Source organism: Perognathus longimembris, chromosome 2 (assembly GCF_023159225.1).
Source record: "Perognathus longimembris pacificus isolate PPM17 chromosome 2, ASM2315922v1, whole genome shotgun sequence".
Classification (NCBI taxonomy): domain Eukaryota; kingdom Metazoa; phylum Chordata; class Mammalia; order Rodentia; family Heteromyidae; genus Perognathus; species Perognathus longimembris.
The window spans coordinates 138,394,862-138,411,925 of record NC_063162.1 but is presented as its reverse complement, the minus strand read 5'-3'; the positions used below and the strand labels follow the sequence as shown (position 1 = coordinate 138,411,925).

The 17,064-nt window shown below is 38.9% G+C and overlaps 1 protein-coding gene and 1 long non-coding RNA gene across 2 annotated transcripts in view; one reads left to right on the top strand and one right to left on the bottom strand.

Moving 5' to 3' along the window:
* Chchd3 (coiled-coil-helix-coiled-coil-helix domain containing 3) overlaps positions 1-17,064 on the top strand; it is a 270,667-nt gene that overhangs the window by 222,051 nt on the left and 31,552 nt on the right. The window lies entirely within an intron of this gene.
* Positions 11,868-13,173, bottom strand: LOC125347157. The gene is made up of 2 exons (XR_007210116.1): positions 12,179-13,173; positions 11,868-11,960 (listed from the first exon to the last, which is right to left on the bottom strand). It is a non-coding gene; the product is annotated as an uncharacterized LOC125347157 (long non-coding RNA).

Sequence of the window (17,064 nt, the reverse complement as noted above, 5' to 3'; positions counted from 1 at the left end):
AAGAGAGTAATTGAAGAGGCAAAATTCTAGATAAAGTAAATATACCTGTGCCCTTTGTGCTGAGTTTCTTAGTTACTGTTGCTTTTTCAGAAATTCAGGGTTATTTGTTGGTTTTTGTTTTTCAAACATCAGCTCATCCACATCAGCTTCTATAGTAGTTCAAGTTGCTTTGTGGAATATAAGGATTGCAATTCTGAAATTAAATATGTTTGTGCTTAAGAATAGACTTTGTATAAGAAGCCAATGTTCAATCCCCAGTAATTGGAACACAGTCATGGTTGTTTAAAAGGCCCGATTCTAGGTCAGGTTATTTATTATATCTCTGATTTGTCCATATTGCATCTTCCATCAATAAAATGTGAACCATGAACGGTCATCCTGGCATTTGTCAGGGCTTACAAGCCAAAGGGTTTCAAAGATACAATTGGAAGTTCTTAGTAATCTTTTTAAAAATATTTTTGTTGTATTTAAGTAGTTGTACAAAGGAGTTACCACTCAACAAAGCAGTTTGTGAATACAATACATCTTGATCAATGTCTCCCCTTTCAACATTCTCATAACCCACCCCTTCCCTCACAGTTTCCTTAATTTTGGAGGCTCCATGTTGATGTTGAGTTGTTTTGCCATGTAACAAAGCAGTTTATATACCCAATACATTTTGTTCTTTTTTTTTTTTTAATACTTTAGCCAAGGTTTTAGTACAGTATAACAAGATAAAGTAGAAAGAAATGGGGGGAGGGGCAGGAGAGGGAGGAAAGAAACAGAAACATTCCTGCTTCCCATGAAGGAAATGGAAGGTAAAGATTCATGATCTTGGTGTCTGTCAGGAGAAAACAGTGGTCTTGAGCTGTTTTACTCAATTCTAACAAGACACTGGCTACCTCGCATGTGCCCTAGGTGATGACGCCCTTGCCTTCTGTACCATCAGGGATATGTGCTGCTCTCAAGCTGTGACTAGTTTTTTTGTTTGCTTGTTTTCTCACAAATTCGTTTCTCACCAAATTAGTTCCCAGGAAAGAGAGACCTGCTGTTTGACAACATTTTTTATAATAAGTATGTAGAGCCATTCCCCTCACCCCCAATATTGGAGCCTTTCCAGAACTATCCGATTAGATACTTTCTTTTTCTTCTTTGGGTCGAGTCTCTGTTTAATCTACATACTGTCTGCTAAGATAATAGAAGTGCTGAGAAACTAGATACTCAGTAGTTAAGACTTCATCTGTTTTATTTCTCCATTTTTGTTCTGCAGAAGGGGCAGGGCAGGATGTCAGAACTGATTGTAAAGATGGCTCCGAAGGGTAGCAATAGGCCTGCAAACTAGAGACAGGCAGACAGTGTTTCTGCAAAAAGACATTGCGAACTGCAGCCATCTCTTGAACCTCTGTGTTTGGTCACAAGCTCAAGAGGATCACTATGGAAATGTCTTCATCCTTTCTATACAGCGTGTGAGGAAATCATAGATGGTGAAATAGCTGCTGATACATCTGTGGTCTAGAGCTCTTCTCTGTCTCAGCTCATAGTTGGGGGTTTGTTGGAGTTGCTCTAGGCCTTTTCTTTCCATTAATCTGTTTATGTCCTGAACGGAAATAAGTAAAGCTAGTCATGTTACCTTTAAGTTCATGGCCCCTAAGCTCCTAAATTCATGATTTCTTCCTTGTGGGATAACAGATTGTTCTGTTTTCTCCTACAGGAACATTAGCATTGAACTTTCTTCTTTAATCAATACGATCCATTAAGAATCTAGCATACTCTACATGTTATTTAAAATATTAATTGTACCCTGTTAGTTAGATAAATGAAGATTTTGGCAAAGTGATAGTTTATTACTTTTCCGTGTGTCGTGATATCTGAGGTACATAGTCTTTTGAAATTTGTTTATTGACTTTTGCTTGTTTGAGTAATTAGTTACATGACTCAGAGTTCCCCAAAGTTATTTCTAACTGGAGTTACTTCGTTCTTCCTCTTGCTGATTCAAACTAGAGTTCACTTACTTTTTAAGGGCTCCAGTTTAAAATAATTTCTTTGATTTTTTTTCCTTTGATGCTTTCAAAGATAAGGAAACATTACTTTGCTTTTCAAGAGCCACTCAGCTACAGGTAGAAAGCAGTGAAGCAGGCAGGAGGGCCAATTAGAGTTAATTATTGTCTGACTGACCTGCCACATTATAAAATGTCCTCATGTCAAATTTACAAAGTTAACCATCTTAAAACTCGTGCATGGTGAAAAATTGTATCAAAGACACTGTCTACCTATCAAAAAAAATAGTAGCTGTCAGAGTAAGTTCTGGAATCTTATGCAGGTCTTAGCTATATATTACACCATTTGCTTTTGTGTTATCACTGCAGAGTTTGGCAAGCTCATCTTACGTGCTATCACTTCTTTCCTGATCTCAAGAAGAAATTAAGTTATAGATCTATATAGCTGCACATTCCTTGTGACTTAGGTAAAGCTACTTACTAAAGTTGACATTAGAACTCTCAGATGATTATATCTAACCAAGAGTTTCTCTTGTCCTTTTAAAAGTATAATTACAAAACCATCCCTCATGGCCTCAGTCTGCCAAAGATTCTTATTTCTGTCTCTCTGATTTTCCTTAGAATATAAGCAAAACTCAAAAATGGATAAATTAGATGAGAATTTTAAAGTTCTGCATGTCTTAAGACTCCACTAAGAGAATTTTTTTTTCAAAATAGGGAGACGACTTACACTTCAAAGGGAGATCTATGAATGGCCAATTAGCACATGAAAAGGGTTCCACATTATTAGTTGCCAGGGAAATGCAAATTAAAGCAGTCTGAATGGTTAAAATCCAGAGACTGATAATACTTAATTGTCCAAAAAGATGTGGAGAAACTATAATTCTAGTGTTTTGTTGGTAGAGGTTTAAAATGGTTTAAAACAATAACCAACCAACAAACAAAAAAAAACCACTTGGGGAAAACTTGTAAAACTTAAACATATACTTTATCTCTGACTCAGCAATTCCAGTCTTAGCTGCACCCACAATGAGACTGTACACATATGTTCATAGAGGTTCATTCATGTTAGACAGCAATTTTAGAAACAACCCAAAGAGTCATCAACCAGTAGGCCCGTCCATACATGAAACAACATGGAAAAGTCATTGAAACATTGCATTAAGCAAAAAAGCCAGGTGCAAAGCAATACTAGTGTGTGATTCCATTTATATGAAGTTCAAAACTAAAATTATACCAATAGGAACCTGGAAGTGCTTAATAAAGATAGAGAGCGACTTGATTGCAAAGGGACGTGAGGAGTTTCTTGGGTATTGGAAATAGTCTCTGGTATCCTGAATGATAATAACACTGGTATATGACTTTAGGAGCAATATGAACACTTAAGATCAGTACATTGCTATATGTTAATTATACCTTTGATACCCTGAAATCATTGTTAATTTTAATCAAGAAAAATATGAAAAAATGGGAAATTTTTAATATTTGAGATTCCCAATTTTAACCATTTTGCTCCACATAATATCACAGTCTGAAGGAGCTCATGATTATTAATTCTATCCACAATCATATTTTTTTCATTAGAATTTGAATTCCTTATTTCAAAGGGTTATTCATGTATATATATAAATATACATATATATGTATATATTTTAACTATAGGCATAGGAATACATCATGCTATTTGTTTCTGGAGAATGAGCTTTTTTACCCTTCTGAAATTACCTTTGCCTATTGAACTGTTTATGGATTTTTAGAAAGATAGAGAAAGACCCAGGCTGCTGGGATATATGTCTGTGGGGGGATTTTTTTTTTCCACCATTTAGCCAGGAGCCATGTAAGGAGGCTGCTTTAAATTTGGTGAATTATTTTTGATAAAGAGATTCGAAGAGTAGTATTTGTAAATAAAACATGTGTACAGTAGCACTGGCACATTTTAATCTATTAATCTTAGGTGGCAATTTGTTCATACTATTTATTGAGTCCTGGCAGAATGCTTGAAAACTTGTAAAAGCCTGTATCTTGGCCCTCCCCAGCATGTTGAAATGAAAGCACACATGTTCGTATGTTAACGTGTCGCCAAATATCACAGCCATCCCCAACTTGCTCACATGGCTGCCTTAAAGTATTTCATGTGCCTTCTCATTCAGTGGCCCTCAGTTGAATTGCCTTGTTCCTTTTGTGAATTTGTATGTCCAAATGCTGGCAATCAGCTGCTTCTCTTGAAAATTGATAGATGTGCTCATTAAGGAGAGTTCTTGCTCTTGGCTCCATTTCACAAGTCACCCCAGCTAGTGTTTCTGGATGAAGTTGGCATGAAACACTATGCAGTGTTGTATTTGGCTTTATACTCATTTCAAGAACTGAAACCTCTTTTTTTTTTTTTTTTTTTTTTTTTTTACTGTGTTACACAGGCATTGTGGGAATCTTTCAAGCACAAAGAAGTCAGCTATTTGCTAATTAACAGTATTTATTCCAGAAAGACCAAGGGCTGCTGTTACATACTGGGACTTTTTTTTTTCCTTTCCCATTTTGTTCTCTCTACAGAAATATCTAGGTGTTTATGAGACAGATCCTTCTATGGAGATTCTAGAAAGTTCACCAGCCTGCCACTAGCATAGATCTCAACAAAGCACCTGCATGAGAAATGTATATGCGGCGTGGTTTATGTTTGAGATTTTTGAAGGTAGCATACACCTGTTTCTGCTTTCGGGATGACAAATGAATGGCCAATTACTGTCGACATGTTCAGACATGACGTCTCATATGGCAGAAACCTGCTCAGCCTGCTTTCTGCTGGGTCCCCAGCTAAGAAACCATCAGTTCTGGGAAAGGGCTGTGTTGGCAAGGAAGAGAAGAGAGAAGGGGGCCGGATCAGTCTCTGCTCCCTTCTCATTTCAGGTACTTGTGTGAGCTGTGGGCAGGAGGAGGTCAGCGCCTCTTCCCTTTGTGTCCCCAGCAGCGCTCTTGAGCAAGATGAAGTGATCAAACCCAGTGCCAGTGCATCGTCAGTCTCATTACTTTGCAAGCTGCACGCCCAGATGCTGCTGTTTGCTGCACCAGGCCTCGCCTGATTTACATTCATAACACCTCCATTACAGCTCATTTGTTACTACTCATCATTAAATGGTTCCTTTCTTTGCATGATAGTATTTCTCTAATACAAAAGACACAAAAGAACAAAAACAGGATGAGTATGGAATGCGTCTTTTCAATGTCCTGGTCGGCAGACCAGAAACAGGAACTGAATGTTCCATTGCTACTCTGATCATTTGTGGTTTTGATTTGATAGTGGTCTGTTGGTTTGAGAGTGTTTCTAAAGTCATTGAGAGTTAAGATACTGTAATTTCCTAGACCAATTTCATATCTCTGCTATATTGGGAGAGCTTTATAATGAGTGAATTCTGACACCCTGTCGCCATTTGCTTGGCTTGTTCCCTCAGTGGATAGCTCAGTAGCATATATTTATTATTTCCTTAAAGGTGTTAATGTGACAGCACTTAATTGACAAGCTTCCCTTTGATGCTCCAAGTTCTCTTGGCTCTGAGAGTATAAGATTCCCTGCCCTCAGGGTTTTATACTCGTTAAGAACATTAACTGCCTTTGAGAGAGTTTATTAACAATATCAAAATCTTATATTAATCTTAAAATAAAAAATTATTATGTTAACATTTCTTGAGGAACTGTTGAGCATCATGTCTCATGTATCTCTGGATCTTGTATGTTGGGAATACAAAAACTGACCCAAATGGGATAGATGTTAGCATGGGAAGGTAGAGGGCTACAGGACTGACAAGGACTTGATATGTATATAGAGGGGAGCTAGCTTCAACTCATGTCATCGTGACATGTTCTCAATGTAGGTAGGACTAGAATGACTGTCTATAGGAAGGAGTCAAATACTAAGAATAGTTTGAATTAAATGAGAAGAGATCAGATGGGGTGGGGCATAATGGAACAATAAATTCAGACTTTGAGGGAGTTTAAATACAGTCTGTGCTTAGAAAGGCAATGCTTGTACAATATAAAGATTTAATCAAAACTTGTACCTGCTTGGGAATATTATTTTTCTTTTTTTTTTCCTTTTGTCCTTCCATTCTTCACTAGTACTGGGGCTTGAACTCTGTGTCCTCACTTGGCTTTTTCTCACAAGGCTGGCACACTACCTCTTGAGCCGCATCTCTATTTCTGGCTTTTTGCTGGATAATTGGATATGAGACTCATGAATGTCTCTGCCTGAGATGACTTCAAACCAGGACCTGTAGATCTCGGACTCCTGAGTAGCTCGGATTTACATGAGAGAGAACCACCAGTACCTGGCTTGGAAATATTTTTTTTCTGCCATCTTATGCCTATTGCCCATAAGTCTCACAGTTAAAATTAAGTGTTCATTGTTTCTAAAAGTTCTCTGTGCCATACACAAGTATAATATACATATAACAATTACATTCGTTATAATTTCAACTTACTCTTTAAGTATATATGAATAATCCATCCCACATATTAGCTTGTTATATTTACTATCTCCTGGCAAAGTTCACGGCTTGAGAGAGTGGGACAAAAGCAATGATAGTTTTGGTTGAAAAATCAGAGAGGAAAGGTTTAAGAAAGATTTGGTTCATGGGATTCTATCTGAGGAAATCTCAGGTCTTTAGAAAACAAGGAACCCATCTTACACCACTGAGATGGTATATGTACAATTTGTAAATGTTCCTAATCACAGTCTATGGAAGGTCCCCTAAGAATTCATGGGGAGCCCAATTTGGCATGTTGTTGCAAAGAATGGATTAGAAGCATAGTCAGATGGGATTTCTCTAGATTTCCAATCTTTTATTTATGTCTGGTTGAGCATAACCAAAGTTTGTAAAATTAGATCATATTCCAGGTAAATTGTATCTTGTTCGTCCACTTGAAAATTCTACTGTTATTATTAAATAAATCTCCTTAAGTATGCCTTTTTCTTCCCATTGGACTGTATGATCAACTTTTGAAATAGTCTCTGGAGATTTTGGCCAGGAAGTACAAAGAACATTAGTCAACATGGTTGGAATTCCGTTTGTAATTTTTAAAGTATTTTTTCCTTGCTTTTAAGAAGAAAAACGTAATTTTTCTCCTCTCCTCTAAGTCAAAATTAAAATTTGTGAAGTTGTAGTTTGATATTTATCCATTCATATTTGTGCCTATGAATAAAAGTGCTAATAAACAGATTTTGTTTTATATTTATAAAAATATATGCATGACATTATTACCATACATCAGCATATATGAATCCAATTCATTCCTTTGTGCGTGTGTGTGCGCGCATGTGTATACGTGTGTGTGTGTGTGTGTGTGTGTGTGTGTGTGTGTGTGTGTGTGTGTGTGTGTGGCCGGGGCTTGAACTCAGGCCTGGGAGCTAGTGCTCTACCACTTTGAGCCACAGCTGCACTTCCGGTTTTTCTGGGGGCTAACTGGATGTGTCTCACAGACTTGCCTGCAGAGGCTGGCTTTGAACAGCAATCCTTAGATTTTAGCTTCCTGGGTTGCTATGATTACAGACATGAACTACCAGAACCCAGCAAAGGAGCTTTTTGTGGTTCATTGGAGCTAAGCATCTCCTAGACTTTCCTGCTCTGGCTGGCTTCAAACTGTGATCCTCAGATCTCAACCTCCTAAAGAGCTAGAAGCATGAGCTGTGGGCACCCAAGCGCAACTCATTCTTTTAAATAACTGCACAACATTCCAAAGCATTGGTCCACTCTGCTTTCTAGAGTCCCTCCCCCATGGACAGGTACTCCAGTCCCTTCCAATGACTTTTCTGTTTTGATAGAAGAAAAAAGAAGAAGGTTGCGGTGAAGCAAACTCGTGACGAACCCTCAGGAACTGGCAGATACTTTTATTTCTGTAATAAGGATGGGGCTACATTGCAACTCACCCTTGCAATTGTGTAGCCTTGGACTACGTAAGCTGTTAGCTTCTTTTTGCTGATGTAGGAAATGCATATGTGCATTGCTATAATGTTTAGTGGAATAATACAATTAAAATGTCAGATGTTTACAAGCTTACCAGCCCTATATAATAGGAGCCAATGTCCTTGGAGACCTAGAAGGGTTAGCATTGTCAGCACCCAGGTCAGTTAACCTTACAGCTTTCATTGCAGTGCAGATCAAAATCCAAATCTTTACAAGAACTTTTTTTTAAAGGAAGGCATGTTTTTCTCATATGTAGAAGCTATATTGAAAATACAACTGGACAGAATAACGGATTCAGGGCTCTATGCACTTACACACAAAGTGACTAAAGGGAGCTGCTTGGGGGAGGAACTCAAAGGTTACACCCAAAGGAGGTGTGATTCCTGTGAATATCTAAAGTACAGGATATGGAAACGTGGGGGTTGGGTTTTTTGGGGGAGAGAAAGGTATGGGGGAGACACAGGAGGAGGGGAGGGTGAGCAAATGTAGTTCTTTTTTTTTTCTTTTTTCTTTTTGCCAGTGCTGGGCTTGGACTCAGGGCCTGAGCACTGTCTCTGGCTTCTTTTTGCTCAAGGCTGGCACTCTGCCACTTGAGCCACAGCGCCACTTCTGGCAGTTTTCTATATATGTGGTGCTGGGGAACCGAACCCAGGGCTTCATGTATACGAGGCAAGCACTGTTGCCATAGTTCTTATGTTCAGTGTACACTATGTAAAAAATAAACTAGGTAACTGTGGGTAGCGACAGGAGGGGGAAATTAGGAAAAGCAAAGGAAGGGATGACATTGTCCAAGAAGCACTGTTATCATACCCTGACATATGAAATTGTAACCCCTTTTTACAAGTCCTCAATAATAACAATTTTTTTTAAAAAAGGAAAACATGCTTTGTGGATTGTAGATCCCCCCCCCCCGTTTATTTTTGATTTGTGTAATTTAAAAGAACTGCATTTTGGCATAACCGTTGCAGGTTTTGCTGCTATTTTGTAATTCCCCAGAGGTGAATTGAAAAGATTAGTAGTAGAACTTTTTTCCATTAACTCTGGGAAAAACTACAGAGCAAAAAAATTGTCCTTTGGCAGAAATGTCAATCTATACATACCTCTTTTGGAGCATTTGGAACTGGAGTGCTGAGAAGCTGACTTAATAGGAGAATTGAAAACCAAAATGTATACACATCTTCACCTTTCTACTTGATGACAAGACAAATGGAAAATACATTCTCAGAACTTGATGATGCGGAGAAAATAAGATTGTTGCTCTAGAAAGTACATTAAGGCTAGAATCTTTTAAAAGATTTGAGTGCTAAGCTTTTGTGGAAAGGCTGATCCATTCTTATTAATGATACATCTATTTGCACTTCATGCTCTAAAATTGCTCTTTCATATGATAGAGTATCTAGGAAATAGATTCAAGAAAAGAGGAATGTTTAATATGCTACAGATTATCCTACAGCATTTGACAGAAAATATATTCATTGCTCTGTTTGTGGTTCTTGGTCTTCCTGATTTTTTTTCTTAACCTTTTAAAATTTCTCTAGTTTTCCTGCTCTTTGAGATCTATAATGAAATAGTAGCCACATATGTGAAATTTTTTTATTGAATATAATGTCTATAGCTATCATTCACATAATGTAATAGATTTTCTCTAGCAAGTTCTCCTTCCCACCCTACTGTAAGATGGGGTTTTCTACATCTGTAAAATGTTAGTTCAGAGATGTTATGAAGGAATTCAATAATGTCCATTCATGTTCTTGGTACTGATAAGCACTCAGTAGTTAGCTAATTATTCTAGGCATCAATAGTTCAAGTTTCTATTGAGTGAATTTTGTGTTTTTTAAATCGATGCCCATCATATAATCCAATACGTATTTCTCTAGGGGATAATCTGTGGCCACAATAAAATTGCAATTGGGAACATACATGCTTTTAAAAGCATGTGTTTTCTGTCAAATAATTAACTAACAGCAACACAACTCAAAATAATAATTACATTTTAGCATGGTAAATGAGAACTATGTAATTTCGTTAGAAATGCATCTGGAATGCTTTCCTAAGATAAATGCCACTACTTTGCTCAGAGTGTACTCGTCATATGGGTCTTTGTTTTACCTTGAGAATATTTATACTCATGTACGATTGTGGGCAATTAAATGTTCCTAAAACTTGTTCTGAACTCAGTTGCTTGGCACTTAGACCATTATTTTTCCCAGAAATAAAAATGACACTGTAGTTTGACTTTCCAGGTTCATCCTTAAAAGCTTGTTAACCCCTATTTGTCTATAATTAAGAATGGGAGACTCTGGAGGTTGGAGACAATGAAGAACCAAAGGAAAAAAGAAAGAAAGAAAGAAAGAATGTGTGTGTGTGTGTGTGTGTGTGTGTGTGTGTGTGTGTGTGTACACCAGTCAGTAGTCTTTGTTAACCCAATTATAGGTAACAGTCCCATTTCTATAAAGAAGCACTGAAAAACCTCCACCAACGTTTCAAATATTGTTACTTAGCTATTGCTGGACTACGTAGCAGTTAGTGGAATCCTCTTGTCAAATGAAAGCTAATGGAGACTCCTAGTCCCTACCTACAATTGATTGATAATATGCTATTTTTATCACTATAACTGTAGTTTCTAAGTTGACCTACAACCTTTGCTTAACTGTAAAGGAAACAATGATTCTTATTTTCATGACTATAGCATTTGATGGTTATAGGTGCAGGATGACAGCTGCAGTCTCATTTCAACTGCAGCACATCTTTAGTTATTTGGTTACAGTTGTGATGACCCGCCTCTGCAGTTGTATAAGTGGTGGCAAATGCTTAGGGGTTGTTGTTTTTCTTCTTCTTCTTCATCTTTCAACAGCTTGTCTTGCAATCACAAGATACTCATCCATCAGTCTGATCTATATGATTAAAAACAAAATAAGCTTCTGCTTCAAAGCTGAATAATTGACAGTGCCTAATAAATCATAATACAGAAGTTCAGACAAATGCCCCAAACTTATAATAGTAGGCCACACTATGTAGCACAGTGTGAAAATAGCCTTCAACACTTCCTCAGCCATCCTGCTTCCTGCACTTCAGCTCATTCACTACTAGATCCAGTCTGTCCAACCAAAAAAAAAAAAGCAGGAGCTTTTTCCTCCTACTTCTGCAGCTGAGTCCCTGTTGCCTGTGTTCAGAGCTCTGCCCACCTTTCCTTTTCTCTCCTGGTCAACTTCGTCTGCCAGGGCCTGCCTCCTATGTTCATTTTATTCCCCGTAAAGTCTTCCCCAACACTGCCTTTCCTACCAGAAAGACACAGTTATTTCTCCTTTGTGTTTGTGAAATTCAATCCCTTATTAATGTGTATCACAATTACTTGTGCCCTGTCTCCCTTCTCCGTGTGTGCCCTTTCTACACGAGCTGGACCTGAACTCTGATAAGAGGGGCATTGTAACAGATGCTCCATTAATATCAGTATTGTTATTCTCTAAACTGAATTGCACTTGTAAAACTGTCATGCGTCTTGCCTTCTGCTCTTAGAATGTTTTCGCTAGAGCAGGAGCCCTAAAATGACTTGGGATTTACAGTTACACACACACACACACACACACACACACACACCCCACTACCACCACCACCACCACCACAACAACAACAACAACAAAATCTGAAGATCTAAGAAAGAATGACTGTTGAGTACTTGAGGGGCCCGTGACCAAGATCCTCCATTGAGTTATAGCGAATAGTGAATCTCATTTCTGATGTAACTGGACCCTTCCTGCGGGCAGGGATTTGGTTCTCTTTATGCATCTCCCCACAAGTGCATTTCCTGCCCTTGGAAAATACACGTTGAAATGAATTCACTCAGCAAATTAGGCTGATGTCATTAATCCATGTCCAGCCTAATGGTATGATTTAACTAGCTATTGATGGTCTTCACTACATGCCATTAATACAGAGTTGATTTTTGTTGGACATTAGCTAATTGCCAGAGTTCATCTCCAAGACATGCTAGGTAGAAGCTGGGATAGAAGCTGGTACTTGAATTTTTCTGACTCTTGCTATGTTTTTTTTTTTTGGCCAGTCCTGGGCCTTGGACTCAGGGTCAGAGCACCGTCCCTGGCTTCTTCCCACTCAAGGCTAGCACTCTGCCACTTGAGCCACAGGGCCGCTTCTGGCCATTTTCTGTATATGTGGTGCTGGGGAATCGAACCTAGGGCCTCGTGTATCCGAGGCAGGCACTCTTGCCACTAGGCTATATCCCCAGCCCCTGACTCTTGCTATGTTTAAAGACTGTTTTTCACTTCTGCTAATGTAGATAGATTGATATTTTTTTGAAAACCAAAGCATAACTCCTTAACATTTTCTAGTTGAACCTAGAAACACAGTATCTATCTTCAAGTCTAGGAGTTCTCTACCAAGAATACCAACTAAATACTGTATCACAAAGTCTTCTTTTTCTAGAAGCCTACCTACCTACTTTCCCTGTGAGATCTCTATTGTCTGCTCTATGAGTCTAAATGAAACTTGATTAGAGGCATTTTTTGAGCAAGGTACTGAAGGGACTGAGAAATAGAGGAGAAAACTCCTATATACTTTTGCGTCATACTTTTTCCTGGCTTAATTAAGACTGTACCGATTGTCAAGTCCCATTAACGCAGTGGGTCACTCCCTTGCATGCATTAGTGACAGCCCCTCTGTAAGGTGAAGCATTCCTGACACATCATGGACACACTTATGAAGATTGATAACAGCTAAGGTCAGTGTTAACTTTTATTGTCAGGCAAGCTGTACAAGAAACTGTCTGGTATTGGCTTTTGCTTTGATTTATGAAAAAGTAGTCACATGAAGAAGACATCACACAAAACAGCACAGTAGGCAGTAGTGTTATCACTTGCGATTGTAACTATAGCAAATACTGACTAACTCTAATTAGGTTCATTATCCTCTCTGGCACTATTCTGCACTTTGCATGGGCCAGGCCCTCTGAGCAATGCAGCATCCACTCAAAGAGTGAGTGACTCCCCTGCTTCTGCTCGGGTTAGCACTTTTCTCTAAAGGTTTCCTCTTATCAGTAGCCAGCAATGCAGAGCTAGTAATGGGTGGGATGGTTCAGTTATCCCAAGGTGACAGCAGTCCAGTAATTACACCTTGGTTTTGCCCCAGGGTACATGTATCAGCTCTCTCTACTGCACAAACCCCAGAGGTGGGAGGAGCCAGAAATCCTAGCTCCTGAATATCCGCAATCAAGTGGCTCTTCTGAAAAATGGTACCTATAGATCCTCTCTCAATAAGACTTTGGTCCCCAAGGAGCATAGTCACTTTGTTGTTGTGGGTTGTTTTTTTTTATTTCAACCCACCCTGGTACAGTGGAATATCTTTTAGGCTGTGAAAACGTTTCTTCTCACTGAAATCTTTGCTCTCATAAATCCGTGTTGCATCCTAACATGCAGAATGGCAGCTGTGTTTTCCTTTAAGCAAAGGTAATTGTGGGAAAAGGGTATTTGTGGATCTGCCAAAAAACATTTGAAAAACTTGGAACGCCCCCCCCCCCCCCCCCGGAAAATGACTCCAATCTTCTTAACTCCTTATAAAGCTGATGAGGATTGCCACAACCAGCATATTCTCTAGCGGTCCGTGCAAGCTACCACCTTGCTCTCAGCCTCCAGCTCTGTGTCTCTCTGGCTCCTCTCTCTTTTTCAGGCAGCCACATTAGGTTCATGATTGAACCTATCTCTGTTTTAATATTCTGTGAGTTTTCGAAGCTTTTAGTTATAATGTCTTGAATTAAAAATTGGCAAGATTTTGCCATCTCCTGAATTTTGGTTAACCTCTTTATCTGGGAAGATGTCTCATGCAGGTATGAAGACAGTGATCTCTGAAGCAAAAGATAGAAAGAATGTGGACATGTGTTAGTCATCACTGTGAATAGAATATGGCCCTGGCCCAGGCTGGGTGACTCTCGGAGCCTCCTTGATACTGGGAAGGCTTCTAATGCCAGAATGCCTGGAACCAGTGTGCACACCCCTACCCCTGCTGAAGAGAAGAAAGCTCAGCAGCAGCTGTGAGAATCGCATGGCCATGATGGCAGCATGATGTTGCCCGGAAAGCCCTGTGCTTACTTTGGAGAGAGCCAAATTATGAAGGTTGGATGTGTAAGACGAAGTCCTTAAGAGCTTTCTGGAGAGACAGTGCAATTAAACATGAAGCCAAATGAGTGAGTGTACTAATATATGGGGAAGGTGCTCCTCAAGTGCTCATGAAGGCAATCTAGTAATGATCATGAAACTTTTAAAAACACACTTCCAAAGGTAAATACTGAATCTCTACTTCCCGTCAGCTCTAGTGAGGACCAAGGCTTACACATTTATAGAGACCCACTCTTTTTTTCTCACATCCCCCCCACAGGAAATAAATTGTTAAACACAGACAATATTTCATGGGTTTTTAGTTCCTTTCAGAAAATGTGGAATGAGTCTGGAAGGGGCATTGTCTGGTTTCTCTCTTGCTTTCAGAAACCTTGGGCTTTGTATAGCAAAGTGCATTTGGGGACAGAGCTGGGCCTCATAAGAAGGTCAACATTACAAAATGGCCAGCCCTGGTCTAAACTGTAGAGCCAAGGGAGGTGTAGAGCTGAGAAAGACTAGCCCAGTGCCAGAATAAGAACATTGGGTGAAGTGTACTTGGGAATAAACTTTGTTTTAGGCACCAACTGCAACTGGTTGTGGTGGTTTCCTGAAGCAGAAAGATCCTGAAACTTTGACAAGAGGTTCCACCTAAAAGAGGGTCAGGATTGATTAGTGATGTCTGTCAATGGTGTAAGCATTGAAGAGAGTTGGCATTTTTACTTCACTGTTTGCTATTCTTACTCTAGAGCCATATATAAATATGTTTATTTAATTAACGGGACCTAAACCAGGGAGAGGAACTATGGAGGTAAGGGGGAAGAAAAGAATAAAGGAAAATCGACAGCTCTACAATATTAAGATCTGTGCTCAGGCCTCTTCACCTACTAGCAGGCTTGGCAAAATGAAATACCTAAACCAGGACTCAGTTTGTTACCATTTGTCCCAGTGTGACTCCTAGTAGAAGATTCCATTACTTCTCACTCCTTTCCTACAACCTGAGCACAAGGACATGGTGACTGACATTTGCAGAGACTTAAAAAAGTAATCATGATAAAAACAACTGTTTGGAACGCATCTTGCATGTGCCGTCATACCTGCCACTCTCTTGGGAATAAAAGATTATGTTTAACATTCTACTGTGTTCAGCATTTATAATACAAGGAAAAGTCACAACCTTCAGTGTGTTTCTAAGACAGAGTCTGAGAGGTCATTTGACCAAAGTCAAATACTTCTGAATACTACAAGTAGGAAGAGTCCATATGTTTTTAGAAAAAAAAAGTTCTTCCATCAATCTAAATATTGGAGCTATTGCCAGACCTAAAGGTATTGATGCTATTTGGTAGAAATCAATGTTATTACTGACTTACCATTGTATTAAAGAGTTTTGGCCAAAGCCCTTTTGCTGTATTTTATTATAATTGGTTGTGATGAAATTTAGATAACTAGCTGTGTACATTTTATATAACTAAACCAGCTTTTCACACCTTAACCTGAAATTATTCTGAGTATCACTGGAGATATACCTTTTCCAAAACTGGATTATTGGCCACCCTTAGCAAATTGAATCATTTATATCAATCCAATTGGGCAAATAAATCTAAAATGCCTATTTTGTTTTCTAAAGTATAGGCCCGGCCATTATATAACACTTAGCAAATTTTACAGGCTTTTCACATAATTGTTTAGTAATATATAGTTATCTCTGAATCAACCCATAAGTACATGTTTTTTATTATGTGTGGGGCTCCAGGTTCTCATTGATCCTTTATAGGAGCTACCAATTCAGGCCCAAGGAAGCCTGCCCTTAACTTTTATTTGAGTTTTCTTGGCATCCAGCCATGGTACATGTATTACAAAGGGAGAATTCCCCATTCCCCGTCTTGCTTATATAGCCTGGCTAGGGGCCCATAGCCGTCAGTGGTATTGCCTGGCCATTCAAACCCATTGCAAAATAAAATCATCATCGGCACTCCGATTTCTCTCTGTTGCTTCTGGATGTCCTTTAGTGGTTAAAGGGTGGCATGGGGGAGAACCAGACCTCACCACACGAACACACGGAAATAGTGGGCGACATTTTTAATTAACACTGGCACTTCTAGGTCTCCTGCTGAGGACTGCCAGCTTGACTTTACAAAATGACATTTATGACCCAGAAGATGCAGAAATTCACTGAAAGGGGCTGAAAACCAGTTTCTAACCTCTTTGAATACTGGTTTAATGGTAATAGAACTTTAACTGTGTGGTGGTGATTATTCTTGAAATGCCCAACTTATTTTAGACAGGCTTTTGCTAGTATGAAAGCAAATTAAAGCAGTTTGCCATCAATTCTGTTGAGTTCCCCTCCCTGCCTAGTCACAAGCAACAGCCGTGCCACCAGCAGTGGGCAAATCTGTGCCAAGTGTAATTACTTCAAATACAATTCCATTTATTCATAGGGAACTGTTGCTCCCCATGAGAACTTAGTTGAGGAAAAGAAAAGGTATATAGGTTTATGTTAATTATATACCCCATGCTGGAGGTCTGATTTTTAACAGGAGTACAGCCTTTTAATCCCTTTATCAAAAACACGTGCAGCAAACCATCTTTGAATACCACCTGAAAACCATGGGCACCCTCGTGCTATGTAAACAGCCACCCCCACTCAGATGCTTGGATTCAAAATTCTGGTTTTTAAGTTGTCTCTAAGAAAGTAGAAACCCATTTTTCCTTGAAAATGAGGTGATAACTGTTGGGCTCCCAGAAGAAGATACAGAAATGTATTCGGACTTTATTACAACAACAACAAAATAATAATAACAACAACAATAGTAGCTAACATATTAAAGTTTCCTCTATGCCAGGCACTGTGCTGAAAGCTTAAGTAGTATTGGAGTAATATTTTTATGTGTGTGCTAGTCAGGCTTGAAATCAGAGCTTCCCACTCTTGCTTAGTTTTGTCATTTAAGGCTGACACTTGGTCACTTGACCCGCACATCCATTTCCATAGTGGACCAATGTTTACAACAAATTTTAAATCCAACTTATTTTAACAAC